This window comes from Lissotriton helveticus, chromosome 6, assembly GCF_964261635.1.
Source record: "Lissotriton helveticus chromosome 6, aLisHel1.1, whole genome shotgun sequence".
NCBI lineage: Eukaryota > Metazoa > Chordata > Amphibia > Caudata > Salamandridae > Lissotriton > Lissotriton helveticus.
The window spans coordinates 1,143,481,070-1,143,502,828 of NC_136067.1; positions in this window are offsets into that span (position 1 = coordinate 1,143,481,070).

A 21,759-nucleotide genomic window follows, 5' to 3' on the forward strand; every position below is an offset into this window, starting at 1 on the left:
GGACGGAGCGTTTGAGCAAATCAAACACTCACCCCCAGTCAACTGATCTGGGTTTAATCCATCACCATTCTTTAGCTCACTCCGCCACCCCAGTTCAGACATGGCCATATGCAAATCAGTCTGACCCTGTGCCTCATGGGAAAAGTCCAGCCCGAACTGCCAAGCCATGTCTTCCCTGGATCGGAAACAAGCATCCTGGGACCGGTTTCGGATTCATAATCCTCATCAGCCAGGCTATCTTGAATCCAGTGGCAGAGTGAGCAAGGGGCTCACGTCTGAGCATACCCTGCCAACTTAGGGCGAACAAAGCGATACAAAAGGGGATGATGGACGGAGCGTTTGAGCACATCAAACACTCACCCCCAGTCAACTGATCTGGGTTTAATCCATCACCATTCTTTAGCTCACTCCGCCACTCCAGTTCAGACATGGCCATATGCAAATCAGTCTGACCCTGTGCCTCATGGGAACGGTCCAGCCCGAACTGCCAAGCCAAGTCTTCCCTGGACCGGAAACAAGCATCCTGGGACCGGTTTCGGATTCATAATCCTCATCAGCCAGGCTATCTTGAATCCAGTGGCAGAGTGAGCAAGGGACTCACGTCTGAGCATACCCTGCCAACTTAGGGCGAACAAAGCGATACAAAAGGTGATGATGGACGGAGCGTTTGAGCAAATCAAACACTCACTGCCAGTCAACTGATCTGCGTTTAATCCATCACCATTCTTTAGCTCACTCCGCCACCCCAGCTCAGACATGGCCATATGCAAATCAGTCTGACCCTGTGCCTCATGGGAACAGTCCAGCCCGAACTGCCAAGCCATGTCTTCCCTGGACTGGAAACAAGCATCCTGGGACTGGTTTCGGATTCATAATCCTCATCAGCCAGGCTATCTTGAATACAGTGGCAGAGGGAGCAAGGGACTCAAGTCTGAGCATACCCTACCAACTTAGGGCGAACAAAGCGATACAAAAGGGGATGATGGACGGAGCGTTTGAGCAAATCAAACACTCACCCCCAGTGAACTGATCTGGGTTTAATCCATCACCATTCTTTAGCTCACTCCGCCACCCCAGTTCAGACATGGCCATATGCAAATCACTCTGACCCTGTGCCTCATGGGAACAGTCCAGCCTGAACTGCCAAGCCATGTCTTCCCTGGACCGGAAACAAGCATCCTGGGACCGGTTTCGGATTCATAATCCTCATCAGCCAGGCTATCTTGAATCCAGTGGCAGAGTGAGCAAGGGACTCACGTCTGAGCATACCCTGCCAACTTAGGGCGAACAAAGCGATACAAAAGGGGATGATGGACGGAGCGTTTGAGCACATCAAACACTCACCCCCAGTCAACTGATCTGGGTTTAATCCATCACCATTCTTTAGCTCACTCCGCCACTCCAGTTCAGACATGGCCATATGCAAATCAGTCTGACCCTGTGCCTCATGGGAACAGTCCAGCCCGAACTGCCAAGCCATGTCTTCCCTGGACCGGAAACAAGCATCCTGGGACCGGTTTCGGATTCATAATCCTCATCAGCCAGGCTATCTTGAATCCAGTGGCAGAGTGAGAAAGGGACTCACGTCTGAGCATACCCTGCCAACTTAGGGCGAACAAAGCGATACAAAAGGGGATGATGGACGGAGCGTTTGAGCAAATCAAACACTCACCCCCAGTCAACTGATCTGGGTTTAATCCATCACCATTCTTTAGCTCACTCCGCCACCCCAGTTCAGACATGGCCATATGCAAATCAGTCTGACCCTGTGCCTCATGGGAACAGTCCAGCCCGAACTGCCAAGCCATGTCTTCCCTGGACCGGAAACAAGCATCCTGGGACGGGTTTCGGATTCATAATCCTCATCAGCCAGGCTAATTTGTATCCAGTGGCAGAGTGAGCAAGGGACTCACGTCTGAGCATACCCTGCCAACTTAGGGTGAACAAAGCGAACCAAAAGGGGATGATGGACGGAGCGTTTGAGCAAATCAAACACTCACCCCCAGTCAACTGATCTGGGTTTAATCCATCACCATTCTTTAGCTCAATCCGCCACCCCAGTTCAGACATGGCCATATGCAAATCAGTCTGACCCTGTGCCTCATGGGAACAGTCCAGCCCGAACTGCCAAGCCATGTCTTCCCTAGGCCCGGAAACAAGCATCCTGGGACCGGTTTCGGATTCATAATCCTCATCAGCCAGGCTATCTTGAATCCAGTGGCAGAGTGAGCAAGGGGCTCACGTCTGAGCATACCCTGCCAACTTAGGGCGAACAAAGCGATACAAAAGGGGATGATGGACGGAGCGTTTGAGCACATCAAACACTCACCCCCAGTCAACTGATCTGGGTTTAATCCATCACCATTCTTTAGCTCACTCCGCCACTCCAGTTCAGACATGGCCATATGCAAATCAGTCTGACCCTGTGCCTCATGGGAACAGTCCAGCCCGAACTGCCAAGCCAAGTCTTCCCTGGACCGGAAACAAGCATCCTGGGACCGGTTTCGGATACATAATCCTCATCAGCCAGGCTATCTTGAATCCAGTGGCAGAGTGAGCAAGGGAGTCACGTCTGAGCATACCCTGCCAACTTAGGGCGAACAAAGCGATACAAAAGGGGATGATGGACGGAGCGTTTGAGCAAATCAAACACTCACTGCCAGTCAACTGATCTGCGTTTAATCCATCACCATTCTTTAGCTCACTCCGCCACCCCAGCTCAGACATGGCCATATGCAAATCAGTCTGACCCTGTGCCTCATGGGAACAGTCCAGCCCGAACTGCCAAGCCATGTCTTCCCTGGACTGGAAACAAGCATCCTGGGACTGGTTTCGGATTCATAATCCTCATCAGCCAGGCTATCTTGAATACAGTGGCAGAGGGAGCAAGGGACTCAAGTCTGAGCATACCCTACCAACTTAGGGCGAACAAAGCGATACAAAAGGGGATGATGGACGGAGCGTTTGAGCAAATCAAACACTCACCCCCAGTGAACTGATCTGGGTTTAATCCATCACCATTCTTTAGCTCACTCCGCCACCCCAGTTCAGACATGGCCATATGCAAATCACTCTGACCCTGTGCCTCATGGGAACAGTCCAGCCTGAACTGCCAAGCCATGTCTTCCCTGGACCGGAAACAAGCATCCTGGGACCGGTTTCGGATTCATAATCCTCATCAGCCAGGCTATCTTGAATCCAGTGGCAGAGTGAGCAAGGGACTCACGTCTGAGCATACCCTGCCAACTTAGGGCGAACAAAGCGATACAAAAGGGGATGATGGACGGAGCGTTTGAGCACATCAAACACTCACCCCCAGTCAACTGATCTGGGTTTAATCCATCACCATTCTTTAGCTCACTCCGCCACTCCAGTTCAGACATGGCCATATGCAAATCAGTCTGACCCTGTGCCTCATGGGAACAGTCCAGCCCGAACTGCCAAGCCATGTCTTCCCTGGACCGGAAACAAGCATCCTGGGACCGGTTTCGGATTCATAATCCTCATCAGCCAGGCTATCTTGAATCCAGTGGCAGAGTGAGCAAGGGACTCACGTCTGAGCATACCCTGCCAACTTAGGGCGAACAAAGCGATACAAAAGGGGATGATGGACGGAGCGTTTGAGCAAATCAAACACTCACCCCCAGTCAACTGATCTGGGTTTAATCCATCACCATTCTTTAGCTCACTCCGCCACCCCAGTTCAGACATGGCCATATGCAAATCAGTCTGACCCTGTGCCTCATGGGAAAAGTCCAGCCCGAACTGCCAAGCCATGTCTTCCCTGGATCGGAAACAAGCATCCTGGGACCGGTTTCGGATTCATAATCCTCATCAGCCAGGCTATCTTGAATCCAGTGGCAGAGTGAGCAAGGGGCTCACGTCTGAGCATACCCTGCCAACTTAGGGCGAACAAAGCGATACAAAAGGGGATGATGGACGGAGCGTTTGAGCACATCAAACACTCACCCCCAGTCAACTGATCTGGGTTTAATCCATCACCATTCTTTAGCTCACTCCGCCACTCCAGTTCAGACATGGCCATATGCAAATCAGTCTGACCCTGTGCCTCATGGGAACGGTCCAGCCCGAACTGCCAAGCCAAGTCTTCCCTGGACCGGAAACAAGCATCCTGGGACCGGTTTCGGATTCATAATCCTCATCAGCCAGGCTATCTTGAATCCAGTGGCAGAGTGAGCAAGGGACTCACGTCTGAGCATACCCTGCCAACTTAGGGCGAACAAAGCGATACAAAAGGTGATGATGGACGGAGCGTTTGAGCAAATCAAACACTCACTGCCAGTCAACTGATCTGCGTTTAATCCATCACCATTCTTTAGCTCACTCCGCCACCCCAGCTCAGACATGGCCATATGCAAATCAGTCTGACCCTGTGCCTCATGGGAACAGTCCAGCCCGAACTGCCAAGCCATGTCTTCCCTGGACTGGAAACAAGCATCCTGGGACTGGTTTCGGATTCATAATCCTCATCAGCCAGGCTATCTTGAATACAGTGGCAGAGGGAGCAAGGGACTCAAGTCTGAGCATACCCTACCAACTTAGGGCGAACAAAGCGATACAAAAGGGGATGATGGACGGAGCGTTTGAGCAAATCAAACACTCACCCCCAGTGAACTGATCTGGGTTTAATCCATCACCATTCTTTAGCTCACTCCGCCACCCCAGTTCAGACATGGCCATATGCAAATCACTCTGACCCTGTGCCTCATGGGAACAGTCCAGCCTGAACTGCCAAGCCATGTCTTCCCTGGACCGGAAACAAGCATCCTGGGACCGGTTTCGGATTCATAATCCTCATCAGCCAGGCTATCTTGAATCCAGTGGCAGAGTGAGCAAGGGACTCACGTCTGAGCATACCCTGCCAACTTAGGGCGAACAAAGCGATACAAAAGGGGATGATGGACGGAGCGTTTGAGCACATCAAACACTCACCCCCAGTCAACTGATCTGGGTTTAATCCATCACCATTCTTTAGCTCACTCCGCCACTCCAGTTCAGACATGGCCATATGCAAATCAGTCTGACCCTGTGCCTCATGGGAACAGTCCAGCCCGAACTGCCAAGCCATGTCTTCCCTGGACCGGAAACAAGCATCCTGGGACCGGTTTCGGATTCATAATCCTCATCAGCCAGGCTATCTTGAATCCAGTGGCAGAGTGAGCAAGGGACTCACGTCTGAGCATACCCTGCCAACTTAGGGCGAACAAAGCGATACAAAAGGGGGTTGATGGACGGAGCGTTTGAGCAAATCAAACACTCACCCCCAGTCAACTGATCTGGGTTTAATCCATCACCATTCTTTAGCTCACTCCGCCACCCCAGTTCAGACATGGCCATATGCAAATCAGTCTGACCCTGTGCCTCTGGGAACAGTCCAGCCCGAACTGCCAAGCCATGTCTTCCCTGGACCGGAAACAAGCATCCTGGGACCGGTTTCGATACATAATCCTCATCAGCCAGGCTATCTTGAATCCAGTGGCAGAGTGAGCAAGGGACTCACGTCTGAGCATACCCTGCCAACTTAAGGCGAACAAAGCGATACAAAAGGGGATGATGGACGGAGCGTTTGAGCAAATCAAACACTCACCCCCAGTCAACTGATCTGGGTTTAATCTATCACCATTCTTTAGCTCACTCCGCCACCCCAGTTCAGACATGGCCATATGCAAATCAGTCTGACCCTGTGCCTCATGGGAACAGTTCAGCCCGAACTGCCAAGCAATGTCTTCCCTGGACCGGAAACAAGCATCCTGGGACCGGTTTCGGATTCATAATCCTCATCAGCCAGGCTATCTTGAATCCAGTGGCAGAGTGAGCAAGGGACTCACGTCTGAGCATACCCTGCCAACTTAGGGCGAACAAAGCGATACAAAAGGGGATGATGGACGGAGCGTTTGAGCAAATCAAACACTCACCCCCAGTCAACTGATCCGGGTTTAATCCATCACCATTCTTTAGCTCACTCCGCCACCCCAGTTCAGACATGGCCATCTGCAAATCAGTCTGACTCTGTGCCTCATGGGAACAGTCCAGCCCGACCTGCCAAGCCATGTCTTCCGTGGACCGGAAACAAGCATCCTGGGACCGGTTTCGGATACATAATCCTCATCAGCCAGGCTCTCTTGAATCCAGTGGCAGAGTGAGCAAGGGACTCACGTCTGAGCATACCCTGCCAACTTAGGGCGAACAAAGCGATGCAAAAGGGGATGATGGACGGAGCGTTTGAGCAAATCAAACACTCACCCCCAGTCAACTGATCTGGGTTTAATCCATCACCATTCTTTAGCTCACTCCGCCACCCCAGTTCAGACATGGCCATATGCAAATCAGTCTGACCCTGTGCCTCTGGGAACAGTCCAACCCGAACTGCCAAGCCATGTCTTCCCTGGACCGGAAACAAGCATCCTGGGACCGGTTTTGGATTCATAATCCTCATCAGCCAGGCTATCTTGAATCCAGTGGCAGAGTGAGCAAGGGACTCACGTCTGAGCATACCCTGCCAACTTAGGGCGAACAAAGCGATACAAAAGGGGATGATGGACGGAGCGTTTGAGCAAATCAAACACTCACCCCCAGTCAACTGATCTGGGTTTAATCCATCACCATTCTTTAGCTCACTCCGCCACCCCAGTTCAGACATGGCCATATGCAAATCAGTGTGACCCTGTGCCTCATGGGAACAGTTCAGCCCGAACTGCCAAGCCATGTCTTCCCTGGACCGGAAACAAGCATCCTGGGACCGGTTTCGGATTAATAATCCTCATCAGCCAGGCTATCTTGAATCCAGTGGCAGAGTGAGCAAGGGACTCACGTCTGAGCATACCCTGCCAACTTAGGGCGAACAAAGCGATACAAAAGGGGATGATGGACGGAGCGTTTGAGCACATCAAACACTCACCCCCAGTCAACTGATCTGGGTTTAATCCATCACCATTCTTTAGCTCACTCCGCCACCCCAGTTCAGACATGGCCATATGCAAATCAGTCTGACCCTGTGCCTCGTGGGAACAGTCCAGCCCGAACTGCCAAGCCATGTCGTCCCTGGACCGGAAACAAGCATCCTGGGACCGGTTTCGGATTCATAATCCTCATCAGCCAGGCTATCCTGAATCCAGTGGCAGAGTGAGCAAGGGACTCACGTCTGAGCATACCCTGCCAACTTAGGGCGAACAAAGCGATACAAAAGGGGATGATGGACGGAGCGTTTGAGCAAATCAAACACTCACCCCCAGTCAACTGATCTGGGTTTAATCCATCGCCATTCTTTAGCTCACTCCGCCACCCCAGTACAGACATGGCCATATGCAAATCAGTCTGACCCTGTGCTTCATGGGAACAGTCCAGCCCGAACTGCCAAGCCATGTCTTCCCTGGACCGGAAACAAGCATCCTGGGACCGGTTTCGGATTCATAATTCTCATCAGCCAGGCTATCTTGAATCCAGTGGCAGGGTGAGCAAGGGACTCACGTCTGAGCATACCCTGCCAACTCAGGGCGAACAAAGCGATACAAAAGGGGATGATGGACGAAGCGTTTGAGCAAATCAAACACTCACCCCCAATCAACTGATCTGGGTTTAATCTACCACCATTCTTTAGCTCACTCTGCCACCCCAGTTCAGACATAGCCATATGCAAATCAGTCTGACCCTGTGCCTCATGGGAACAGTCCAGCCCGAACTGCCAAGCCATGTCTGCCCTGGACCGGAAACAAGCATCCTGGGACCGGTTTCGGATTCATAATCCTCATCAGCCAGGCTATCTTGAATCCAGTGGCAGAGTGAGCAAGGGACTCTCGTCTGAGCATACCCTGCCAACTTAGGGCGAACAAAGCGATACAAAAGGGGATGATGGACGGAGCGTTTGAGCACATCAAACACTCACCCCCAGTCAACTGATCTGGGTTTAATCCATCACCATTCTTTAGCTCACTCCGCCACTCCAGTTCAGACATGGCCATATGCAAATCAGTCTGACCCTGTGCCTCATGGGAACAGTCCAGCCCGAACTGCCAAGCCATGTCTTCCCTGGACCGGAAACAAGCATCCTGGGACCGGTTTCGGATTCATAATCCTCATCAGCCAGGCTATCTTGAATCCAGTGGCAAAGTGAGCAAGGGACTCACGTCTGAGCATACCCTGCCAACTTAGGGCGAACAAAGCGATACAAAAGGGGATGATGGACGGAGCGTTTGAGCAAATCAAACACTCACCCCCAGTCAACTGATCTGGGTTTAATCCATCACCATTCTTTAGCTCACTCCGCCACCCCAGTTCAGACATATCCATATGCAAACAGCACCTCGTGTGAGACCGCATCGAAAGCAGCACTAAGATCCAAAAGGATCAGTGCTGCTGTTCCGCCGGAGTCCAATATGGTCCGGAGATGTTCCGTCACACTCAGAAGGGCTGTTTCGGTGCTGTGTCCGGCACGGAATCCGTGTCTAGAATGGAATTAGACACCAGGAATTCCGTCAGGATGGTGTTGACGTGGGACTCCGCCACCTTGGCTGGCCATGGGAGCAAAGAGATGGGCCTAAAGTTTTTGGGTAAGCTTGGATCTAATGAGGGTTTTTTTATGATGGGAGAGACCCATGCTTGTTTACATTTGGAAGGGATGTTAGCGGTGGAAAAGGACGTGTTTATGATGTCTCGGAGAGGACCAAGTACTATCCAATCGGCTTCTCTAAATTGAGCTGGTTTAAGAGGATCTGCTGGTGAGCCTGACTTAATTTTGTTACATAGCTTCAAAAATTATTCCTGACTGAGCACAGGTATATTGATAAGTTTGGGCCTGTTCATAGTAACTGATGGTGTGAGGTGTGATGAATTAGGAAAGGCCTGATATATTTTCTGGATTTTTTCCATAAAAAAAGATTCCAGGTTTTCACAAAGTATGGGAGAAGTATTAGGATTAAGTACCGCTCTTTTGGTGCTAAGCTCTTTTAGTATTCTGAAAATGGTTTTCGAAGCATTCTGGTTGTTACTAATCTCTGACGCATAATATGCGGCTCGGGTTCTGCAAATGCTACGGTGATACCTTTTATGTCCCTGGACGTAAAGGATTTTAAGCAAAGGATCATAATCTCTTCTCCATTTGCGCTCCGCGATTTTGCACTCCTTCTTAAGTAAGGTAAGCTCTTCATTGTACCATGGGCTAGATTCCTGTGAACGCGCCCTGATCCACTTAGCTGGTATTAGCGTATCGAGGGCCTGGTTAAGACAGACCTTGAAGGGCATGATTAAGGGTCTAACAAAACCCTTGAGGCATAATAGGGACGATACCTTTTATGTCCCTGGACGTAAAGGATTTTAAGCAAAGGATCATAATCTCTTCTCCATTTGCGCTCCGCGATTTTGCACTCCTTCTTAAGTAAGGTAAGCTCTTCATTGTACCATGGGCTAGATTCCTGTGAACGCGCCCTGATCCACTTAGCTGGTATTAGCGTATCGAGGGCCTGGTTAAGACAGACCTTGAAGGGCATGATTAAGGGTCTAACAAAACCCTTGAGGCATAATAGGGACGTCCTCTTGCCGAGCCTTCTCTTCGCCTACAGGGAGGTACCCCGGAAGTCTCTCGGGTTCAGTCCCTTGAGCTTCTGTATGGTCACCCTGTGAGAGGACCTCTAAGTTTGGTGAAGGAAGGCTGGAAGGCAGCTCCCAGGAAAACTCCCCAGGATGTGTTTAGTTACATGCTGGCCTTCCAGAACCAAACTGCCCCCTTCAGGAAACTCGTTCAGGCGAACCTTTAAGCCAGCCAGGAAGAAATGAAGAAGTGGTATGACCAGAATGCCACTCTGGTCGAGTTTCAACCTGGACAAAAAGTGTGGGTCATGGTCCCAGTGGAACCGTGTGCCTTACAGGACAAGTGGACTCGACCGTTTAAGGTGGTGGAGCACAAAAGTGAGGTCACCTACCTGGTGGATTTGCAGGCTCCCCGGAACCCTTTGAGGGTCCTCCACGTGAACCGCCTAAAACCCCACTCCGAGAGGTCTGAAGTGAGTATGCTCTTGGTGACAGATGACAGGGCGGAAGAGGAGAGTGAGCCTCTCCCCGACCTCCTGTCAGCCAAGGAAGGTGATGGGTCAGTGGAAGGTGTGATCCTCTCCCCGACACTGACCACCAAGCAGCAGAACAACTGTCACCGGTTGCTGGGTCAGTTTGCCCCGCTGTTCTCCCTGACCCCAGGTGTTACTCACTGGTGTACCCATGACGTGGACACCGGTGACAGCCCCCCTGCAAAGCACAACATTTACAGGTTGGCTGACCGGGTCAAGGCCAGCATCAAGGAGGAGGTCTCTGAGATGGCGTTAGGGGTAGTTGAGCCGTCCAGCAGTCCTTGGACAAGCCTGGTGGTCTTGGTCCCAATGGCTGCGGCACCTGGTACCACGTCAGAACTGCGGTTCTGTGTGGACTATCGAGGGCTCAATGCCATCACTCGAACGGATGCACACCCAATCCCCAGAGCTGATGAGCTCATTTATCGGTTGGGAGCTGGCAAATTCCTCAGCACGTTTGATTTAACGTCTGGGTACTGGTAGATTGCTTTAACCGATGGGGCCAAGGAGAGGTCAGCATTCTCAACCCCCGAAGGACATTACCAGTTTCGAGTGATGCCCTTTGGGTTAAAGAATGCCCATGCCACCTTTCAGAGGTTGGTCAACAAGGTGTTGGCTGGACTGGAGGATTTCAGTGCCGCCTACTTAGATGACATTGTGGTGTTTAGTTCCAGAGCTGGAAGAACACCTGCAGCACCTCGGGGAAGTATTGAAGGCGCTGCAGAGGGCAGGCCTTACGATCAAGGCCAGTAAGTGTAAGATCGGGCAGGGTTCCATGGTGTACTTGGGCACCAGGTAGGAAGCGGCCAGGTGGTGCCCCTACAATCCAAGATTGACACCATTCTGGCTTGGGAGCCCCTCAAGACCCAGACGGAGGTGAGGGCCTTCTTAGGACTCACCGGGTACTACAGGAGGTTCGTCAAGGGGTATGGCACCATTGTTGCCCCCTGAATCGAGCTGACTTCTAGGAAGCAGCCCAAGAAGGTGATCTGGACTGAGTCTGGCCAGAAGGCTTTTGATGCCCTGAAGGTCACGATGTGCACAGCACCCGTTCTCAAGGCACCAGACTTCTCCAAGGAATTTGTCGTGTAGACCGACGCTTCGGAGCATGGTTGGGAGCTGTGCTCTCACAACTGAAGAAGAGGACCTAGACCAGCCTGTAGTCTTCCTTATTTGGAGACTACTCCCCAGGGACAAAGGTGGAGTGCCATGGAAAGGAAAGCGTTCGCTGTGGTCTGGGCACTGAAGAAGCTGAGACCATACCTGTTTGGGACTCACTTCCGGGTTTAGACAGACCACAGGCCCCTCAGATGGTTGATGCTAATGTTATGTTATAGATGATTTATAGCGCGCACTAATACTCTGGAGTGTCCTGGCACATAGGCAGACTGAGGCTTCGAAAATAAAGAGTGCTTAAGAGGGCTGGTTGAAGAGATGGGTTTTAAGCAATTCCTTAAAAATGCGGAGGCCCTGTGTATGACGCAGACTTTCAGGGAGGTTGTTCCATAGAGTGGGTACTTTGACCGTAAGAGACTGGCCCCCCATCCTAGTGCGACGGAAGCGGGGAGTGGACATCCAGCGCTGAGAAGCCGAACGTAAGGAGCGACTGGGGTTATAAAAAGCAAAGCGCTTCTCAATATAAGAAAGCCCCAGGTCTGAGAATCCGAAACTGCTGAGGTGGTCCATCTTTCTACAGGGAATGGACTTTATGGTGGAATACCGTCCTGGCACAGAACACGCCAATTCAGATGGTCTCTCCAGGTTCTTCTGCCTTAGTGAAGAGAACTCCCAAGAGGATGGGTAGTTCTCCCTACTTTCAGCTGGAGGGGACATATGTTAGACTTGGCATCTTTTGGGGTGTTTCCCCTGAGTTTTTGCTTTCTGCCCTCCCGGTTTTAACTCTGTTTTTGCTGGGGTAGCGTTTCTGCCCACTTTCTGCACTGCTGATCAGTGGTAAAGTGCAGGTGTTCCTATAGTAAATTGTGGTTTGATTAGTGTTTCCATGTTTGGACATTTGATTTACCTGTTAGCCCCTTGTAATGTGCACTGTGTGTGCCAGGGCCAGTGAATCAAATACTACCCGGGGACCTGTAGCCCTGGTTGTGCCACCCCTGTGAGTATCCCTAAAAACAGTAACTCAGACCTGCCATTACAGAGTCTGCGCGCAGTTTGTAACTGTCTTGTCGCCTTGGCCAGTTCACACACTTGCTGGTCCCTAACCTTCCCTTTTCTTACATATCAGACACCCCTAAGGTAGGCCCAAGGTACCCCTGTCGGCAGGGTGCAGTGTATGTGAAAGGTAGGACATGCCCTGGTGTGTGTGGCATGTCCTGGTAGAGAATTACGGCCCATTTTGTTTTTCGCTACTGCAAGGCTACCTGTTCCCCATAGGACAGAATAGGAAGGTTGTTTATAACATCTAATAAATATAACTGGCCTGGGGAATTAGGTAAGAAAATAAAGTTTAGTATGCCTGAACTCAGAAGCTATAGATGCATCTTTTAGTGGAGGTGATTTTTACATTCTGTGTTTGAAAATACCACTTTTAGAAAGAAGGTATTTTCTAGCTCCGTCATCCCGTGTGCCTCTGCTGGAACGTAGATTGCCTGTCTGGGTTATGGATGACAGAAGGCTGGAGAGCGGGAGTGGCTCCACATAGTCTAGGTAGGTCAAGAAAGGGCTGAATAGACCTGGGCTGCAATGGGGGAAGGGGAAGAGATTTCCTTGCACCTCAAAGGGCCTGGTCTGCCTCTGACAATGCCGTCTCCACCTCCTGCCAGGAAATCACACGAGAGAAGGCAGAACTGGTTCTGGCTGGGCACAGACACTCTCTGCCTAAGAGATCAAAGAACTTTGGGATATAAATATTGGGGCCCAGACCCCTGAACTATAGAACTCTTTTGGACCAAGAATACTGCCAAGAAGAAACGCTGGAGAAGCTGTGAGGAGGACCTACCACTTTGCTGTGTACTTTGCTGTGTTGGCCTGCAGTGGCAGCTTCTGTCTTGGACAGTGAAAGGACTGGACTGAACATTTTGCAATCTTCTTTTTTGAGTTTCTTCAAGGGCTTGAGGTAGAGCTTGCCCCCTGTTCACGAAGTCTAAGGAACAACAAAGACTTCAAGCTCTTCTGCCCTCAGCACTGAGGACTGTGTGTTTTCGGCTGCAGCAGAGGAAAAACAACCTGACAACGTCTACGACGCCGCTGCCTACTCCCTGTCCTGATGGCACCACAGAGGGCACCACCGAAACGCCGCACTGGTCTCACAGATGATGCCCGCTGATGCCACCACTGAGCCGCTGCTCGCACCGCAACCTGAGGGCATCGCACTCCGCACTGCCTCACTTCACAACGACACCTTGGCACCACAGAGGGCATCACCACAATGCTGTACCGCGACCCTGGTCTCACCAACGATGCCATCTGACGCCGCCACCGAGTCATTGCTCGCACAGCGAACTGTGAGCACCGTGCTGCGCACCTCCTCCCTTCATGACGACACCTTGGTATCCCCAACGACGCCGCTCCACACCGGAATCAACGCCAGTGCTTGCATCGTGGTTTGATGGCACCACTCCTAAAGTTACCCGATGCACCGCCCTCATCCCACACCGCAGCCTTGGCCTACTGACGCTTGTGCCATTGACTCCAGTTCGTCAGCCAACGACAGCGCTTCAGCAATGATGACGCCGCTGCTTGCACCGTGGCCTGCCAGCACCGTGACGAGCACCGCCTTATTCTCGCACCGCGACCCTGTCCGACCCCGCCACCGAGCCGCTGCTCGCACCGAGACCTCCGGGCACCCCATGCCGCACCGCTGCACTTTGCACTGCAGCACCCGATGCCTGTCGATGCCAGCGCTCCTGATTCCAACAGAAAGGAGCTCAACCTGCAACATGAGTGACTTCAAGGGCCTCAACGCCCTGTATTTCTAACAGGTACTGTTTGTGGGTCTTTCCGACACCGTAGCTGGTCCGTGATAGCGCGACCAGCCTGAACTGTTTGGATTTGTTGCTCACGACGCTGTGAGAACACCAAGGAACTATTTTTAAAACTTATTTTGACAACTGTAGATTTTTGAGTACTGTATTGTGGATTTTTATAATTTTTGGTCTTGTCTTAAAGTATATAAAATTATTGGCTATTTTTCTAAACTGGTGTGGTGTCCTTTTGCAGTGCTTACACTGTATTACTGTTAGTTATGTTCAAATGCCAAGCTACCAAGGTTGTAAGCAGGGGTTATTTTATGAGTGTAACTCCCTTATCCTGACTAGGAAGAAGGGTCCCTACTTGGACAAAGGTGCAAGCCCTTGCCAACTAGAGACTCCCATGTCTAACACTGTGGAAATTAGTTTTTCTTTCTGGCAGTGAAGTAATGATGCAGGCGGGCAAGGCCAAAGGTTCTTACTTACATATGGTATGATGCCCATCTATAGAAGCGAGTATTTTTCAATAAAGACATCCTGTAATTAACAGGAATCAGCTGATTGGTGAGGCGACAGGTAGAGTGAGCTACTAGAGTCCCTGAGTGTGTTCAGCATCACCAGGTTCTTACCTTCAGTAATACAGTCCTCAAAGCGCGTGACGATCCACTACGCGGGCAGCACAACAGCGTCAGTCTGTCTGCTGTTGGCCAAATGACAGTGAGCCTGCGCTGACTCAGCCTTTAAATACACAATCTCCCGCCGAAAACTCGAATGACCGGCAGGCATCACAGTTGAGTGCTGCAACACTGTGTCATCCGTTTTTCGGTAGAAAAAGTAGAAAGTAAAGAAAGACTGGAGATTGAAAGGTCAAAAAGTAAAGAGAAGGTAAATGCAGGGTAAAGGATAGGATTACACTGTGGCAAAAAACAGCTGCGATGCAGAAAAGGGGGCATTTTAAATGATGGATGCTTGTCCTTTGAGAGTTTATGTAACAAACGGATGCTAAGCGGTTGAAAAAGTGATGAGTATCCCATGCAGCAACTAGCAACCATTTGGGGGAATTGTAACAAAAGGGGCATATGGGAGGACATTTACAAGTCCTAGTTTATCCACTTGATTTGTTTTCATAACATGTTTGATGCGTGTGTGTTTCCACTAATAAAATTGTATGTAGTGAATTTTAATATTGACATTGTGTTGCAGCACTCAACTGTGATGCCTGCCGGTCATTCCAGTTTTCGGCGGGAGATTGTGTATTTAAAGGCAGAGTCAGCACAGGCTCACTGTCATTTGGCCAACAGCAGACAGACTGACGCTGTCGTGCTGCCCGTGTAGTGGATTGCTACGCGCTTTGAGGACTGCTATTATTGAAGGTAAGAACCTGATGATGCTGCGCACATGTAGGGACTCTAGTAGCTTCACTCTCCCTGTTGCCTCACTAATTGGCGGATTCCTGTTAATTGCAGGATTTGTCTTCATTGAAAAATACTCGCTTCTATAGATGGGCTTCATACCATATGTAGGTAAGAACCTTTGGCCTTGCCCGCCATTGCTCCACCGCGCAATGCTGTATGCAGTCAAACCAAATGTAACTCTGTCCCCCCTGCTATTCTCAGGTACAGACCACCATATTAAACATTCCTGATTCACAGGTCAGCGCGACAGCACCGCTTGTGATTAACACTAACTCCAGGTGGCACTATCCTAATATCTTTGATTGCCTAGAACATGTTTTTAATGGGGACTTTCGAGTTTTGCTAGTGGCACAATCCTAACATCTTCTGTTTCCATATAACTTGTTTTAATATTGGGCTTTTCGGTTTCTCTCTGCCCCGTTCTATCATTAGCATACCCTTTACATAACATGACCTGTTTATAGCTCTGAGATCGGCATTTGGCCTTTCTAAGACCACTGGCTGAGCTACGAGCCATCACCGTCGAATACGTGCCAGACGTGCACGCTTGAATACAGTATTTAAACCTGACACGTGACAACAATTGTGGTGTTAGATGTCAGAAGTCTTGACGCTGCCCAGGAGTATGTACTGCGCACCGCTCATTCCATTTGTGTCATAAGGTATTTGAACATTGTTTCCAGGGCTCAACAGTGTTAATTAGGCAGTCCTTTCTACATGCACTCGTTAGGCTCTCCGGCCTTTCCGGTGGTGAGGTTTCAGCTTAAATCATGCTGGTTCAGCGAGAACAGACACTCCCTGCATCTTTATGCTTAAGTAACTCGAATATCAGACATCATGGGACATTTTAACGTCTGGACCATTTTGTAATTCATCTTTCATCTATTTTTAAACAATCACCAAGGTTTCTCCCAATCATCTTACGTACCGTGCCCTGCATGCGCTTTTCTGAATTAGTCTCATTTTGTAAATGATTTCATCATGGTCTGTGACTGCCGGCCACCCCCCACCTTAACATGCATACTACAGTTACACATTTAACAGACCAACAACAGAATTTCTTTGGAAGGCAGGGGGTCTCGAGCTCGAGACCCCCCGGCCGTATTTATTAAAATATGAAACAAAATTAACATTTTAATAAAAATAACATTTACATAATTATTAAATGCAAACTTCAGAACATTAGATTTACATCCATTTTAGACAGGTATGATGGGCTAACCTTAACAAATGTCTAATACAGCGTGGTTCCTAACCGAATCTAACATCCTGATATCAATTTTGCATTCTAATCATTTCTGGTCCTACGGCAAGGTCGCTAACCGGTGTCAGATCCTTTTACCAGCTACGCTCTCACGTCCGAGATGCGCATGCGCAACGAGGGCCCGTTTACCCTTGTGCGCTCCGTGAACTCCATTTAACCATAACAGGAGGGCCCTTACACTCGCGCCCCTTGATGACGTCATAGTGTATGTGAGGGGTGGCTACCAGCCTAAGGAAAGCGTGACTCCCTCCCCTGCACCCTTCCAAGCGATGGATATCCTGCCCCTAAAGATCTGGGAGAGACCAGTGGCCCCTCCCCCTGGGCGGCCCCTTTCGTGAATGGGACCGCCCCCCCTAAGGACCTTAAATTGCTGCTCACCGATTATGACCTTACCGCCACAGGCCAGCATAGTTGACCGACTATCTGGCCCCCCCAAAAACATACACTGAAAGGTCATATCCTTCTTGCAAAACCTTCTACCCATGCTAAGATGTTCCTTATGAATAGGGCATTCCCTGACTCTGTCAAATGGACCCCATCCCGCACATAGAACTGTTCTCCCCAGATGCAACCATGAGGTATGGTCTGTAAGAAAGGAGTTCGGAATAGCTTGTCTAGTTTATTGTTGACCCTCTTTACCGAGTGATTCAACGCACTGACTGATTCCCCCCCCTCCACTGCAGTCTTGGTATCAACTGTGACCATACAATAATGCAATCCGGTAACAGTTTCGCCAGCCACCCTGCTGCTGATATGATTTCTTCCAACAAGACCCCTCTACCCAGATCTACTAAATCATTCCCCCCCAGATGCAAAATGACCGCTGAGGGTGGCGAGGTGTGTCTCTCGAGTAGATCTGACATGTAACCCCTAAGCTGACTGAGGCGAAGCCCCCCTCTGCCATGGAAGGAGACCTTGCAACCCCCGCACTCCGTCCTCCGTCTACCCGCTCCTGCAAGGAAAATAGGTTTAGCACGTTCCACATAAGAATGGCCGACTACCCACACCACCAAAGTCTTCTTTGTGCCTTCCTGCCATTGCCGTGATGTTGATGGATGGCTGTGATGGTCCTCAAGTAGTTTCCGTCCTGCGCCACAGGCCCGAGAAACTAGAAATAAACAAGATAAAACAGCAGGCATCAGAAAGGCGGCGACTGACCCTTACAACATGTGCAACCGCACATAACGCTTATAGGCATCGGAGGACCACCTCCCAATCCTCTTAACACTATTTGCAGTCAACCCCCTTGCAGTGGCCTCCGTGGCTGCCCCTATCCGGAAAGAATGTGTCCCAAATTCTTTGTAGTTAAAACCTGCTTTGGCAATACTCATGGCTAAGACTCTCTGGAACTGAAACCTGGTCAAAGGGGTACCATCATTATGCATTAGTAATGCTCCACTGGGCTCACCTGCGCGCTGCTTAATTAATGCTTCAACATGTGACACCGGGCAGCACGGGTTATTCGGAGCTCGGTGTAACACTAAACTTTGACCCCTAGCCTCCTGATCAGTCTTGGATTTCCAAATGTTAACGCGCATCGTGTCGTCCCGTATGCTGACATCACGCAGTTGAAGGCCACCTTCCACATTTAGTTTGTTGACTGCCACCAGTTCGCCTACCCGGAAAGCCCCGTAGAATGCCAGGGCAAAAGCAGCACTGAATAATCCCACTTCAGCCGTAGAACTGCATGTTTCCGGGAGGGCGAGGAGCACCGCTGACAAATGTTCTAAACCTATCGGTTTCCTACCATCAGCGGTGGGTGCCTGCAAGCGCCGCCATCCTTTCAACGCTTTTTGAACTAGAAAACTGTTTGTCGGATCCCTGACTCCCCTTGCGCATGCGAAAAAGGCAACTGCCGTCTTGTGTCTGCTAGCTGTCGCCGTTGTGCGCCCTTCCTTGTGTAATGTGCTCATGTACCCATTGAAGCTAGCCTCCTGATCCCTCTTGCTCTCCCAATCCTGTCCCAGAAAGTTACAGTAAGACCTGAACGCCCCTTCGTAAGCCGTCCTTGTCTTTGGCGCTAGGCTGGCTGCCACGAGGTCGTGTAGTTGGGGGCACCAATCTGCCAGAGAGTCGATGGGAAGTGAGCTGGGGATGCCTCTGCAGCCGGTAGGTGTTCCCTGAATACCTGCATCTTAAAGCGAGAAAGGGCATCAGCTGTGTTATTTAAGACCCCTGGGACATGCTTGGCCCTGAAATGTATATTCGATCTCATGCAACTTAGCACAATTTCCTTCAACAGGCCCAGTATGAACTGACACCTCGCTGCCTGTTGATTGATGCATTCCACCACAGTCATGTTATCCGACCAGAAAATCACCGAGCGATTGGCCAATTGCTCGGGCCACACCTTCAACGCCACCCAGATTGGGAAGAGCTCTAGGAACCCAATGTTTGCAGTCAGCCCACTCTCTTCCCAACAGCCAGGCCATTTTTTCGCCACCCACTTCTTGCCAAGAATGGCGGTAAACCCCACACTGCCTGCAGCGTCAGTCCATAAACCTAACTCTGCTGAGGACAGCGTTGGGGCACCCCACAGCACTCTGCCATTGAAGTCCTCCAGAAATGCAATCCATATCCGCATGTCCTGGCGAACCTCAACAGACAGCCGTGTGCGATGATGCTTTTCCCGCAGACCCTTCATGGCTTGTGCAATTGAGTGGGAAAATGGGCGTGCCATGGGAATAACTCTCAATGCAAAGTTTAGCTTACCCACCGTCTGCTGCAACAGTTGTAAAGTGACTTTCTTTGTCTGCAAGCATAGCTCCAGAGTTGACCTGAACTTTTTGATTTTGTCTGTGGGTAACCTGAAACAGCCTTCCATGGAATCCAACTCAATTCCCAAAAATTCTAGACATGTCAGTGGCCCAACTGTTTTCCCCTGTGCAAGCGGGACCCCAAAAGTACGCATGAGCACGCAAAACTCCTGCAATGCCCGCGCGCACTCCTGTGAGCCCGCTGGACCCAGGAAAAGAAAATCGTCTAGGTAATGCATGACAGACTGGTGGCCCGTGGATTGTCTCAGGACCCACTCAAGGAAAGAGCTGAATGTTTCAAAGTATGCACATGAAATAGAGCAGCCCATGGGTATGCACATATCCATGTAGTATTTGCCTTCGAAGGAAAAACCCAACAGGTGCTGTTCCGCCAGATGCACTGGGAGTAGTCTAAAAGCTGACTCAATATCTGATTTGGCCATCAGTGCCCCAGGGCGTAAAATCCTCAACATATCAACAGCCTGGTCAAAAGACGCATATTTCACACTACAAATAGACTCATCAATTGCATCATTCAAAGATAAGCCCTTTGGTGCCGACAAATTGTGTATGAGCCTAAACTCGCCCTTTTCCTTCTTTGGTACTACTCCTAAAGGCGAGAAGACAAAATTCTGTACAGGGATGTCAGGAAAAGGTCCCGCCACCCTACCTAGGCGCAGCTCCTTCTCTATTTTGTTCACCACTACCCTGGGGTTGTTCTGAACTTACAGCTGGTTCCTACACTGCGGTGTCCCAGTATAACCCCCAGCTGGAATCCGGAAACTATGCATGAAAACCCTCTTGCAACATCTTTGCGGAATTGTGGTTAGGGTATCTATTGAGCCAGAGGATCATAGTCAACAAAATAGGGGAATGCGCCATAAGGGGGTGTATTCCGCTATTCCGGTTTCCTCCTCCCTCTGTTACCAGACCCATTGCCTTTTGACCGGCATGTCGTCTCCGGGTGGTAAGGGTGGCCGCATAAGTTACACGCATGCCTGAATTTGCAAGTGCCCGGTGCCCTGTTGCACGTCCGCCTATTGAAATCCCAGCACACCCCTTTCCCACCTGTACTACCTCTGGTCTTGTTCGCCATTTCCCCGCCTTGCGCTGGTCGAAAGGGCTGGTGAAAGGGCTGCTGGGGCTTGGGGGAATAACCTTTGTTCCAGGTAGCGCTAGTACTTGCTACCTGCCCTTTCTCAAACTGGGAATGCCAGGAAATAGAATCAACCTTGTCCCAGGCTAATAACCTGTTGAACTCCCTCGACTTCCTGAAAGCTATGTCGTATTCTTTCCATGCATCCCCCCGTGATTCTCATGATACATTGTAATCCTGCTCTGATAGCAGGCCTTCACAGCTTGCATACCTGGGAAGCGTTCTCCAATCACTGCACTATACACAGAAAAGGCCCTGATCCAATTGATGAGCGTCTCTTCCACCCTAAATTTGTGCAATTGAGATCGCCATTCTCTAGGTAACATCATATCCTTCTGTGATTTCGCATAGTCCCACTCCCTGTTGTCAATCAGCAATGAAAAAATATTAATACATTTGTCTGCCCAAATTAACTCCTTCACACTCTGAGATACATGCTGCGCTAAACACTCCCCCCTGGAGGGAATCGCAACCTCCTTACCACTTTCGGTGGGTTGTGTTGCGTCCACGGTCTTGACTGCGCCCCCATTGTTCGCTGGACCTGTTTGGGGAGAAATCGGTGCACCGGGCGTGCTACTCCTGCCCCTAGCCAACAATATTTGAGCCACCATTTTTTGGGCCTCTGCCGAGGGGTCTGCTGCGGCAGGTAACACTCCCCCAATCCCCAACCAAGGAAGCACTGCCGCTATCTGTGCCACCAATTCTGGTGGCACTGGTCCCGGAGCTGGAATGACCGGCGGGACAATGATCGGGACAGGGCCAGTCGCTGGCGCGACTAGCGGCGGGATACCAAGGGGGACCGGGTCAGTGGGTGGCATGACAGGCGCTACTAGCACACTCACTGGAGGTTACGGGGCAGGAGCTGGAACGCTTGCAGGGGGCTGAGGGGTAGGAGTTGGTGAGCTAGGTGCAACAGGCTGTACATTAGGTGTTGGACTCGGGGACCCCCCACCCTCACCGGACCTGGGGGGCGACCACCCACTTTCTTAGTTCTGGCACGTTTGGGTGGTGTTTCAGCCTCCCCCCTTGGTTTGGGGGGCACTATGGTCCACTTAGGCCTTCCAGATGGGCCTGCCTGGGCATCCTCCCTCGCCCCCAATTCCGCCACAGTCTTACCCAACTTGTCCACCTTCCCCAATCGTTTGTCCATTGCTGACATCCTGCGC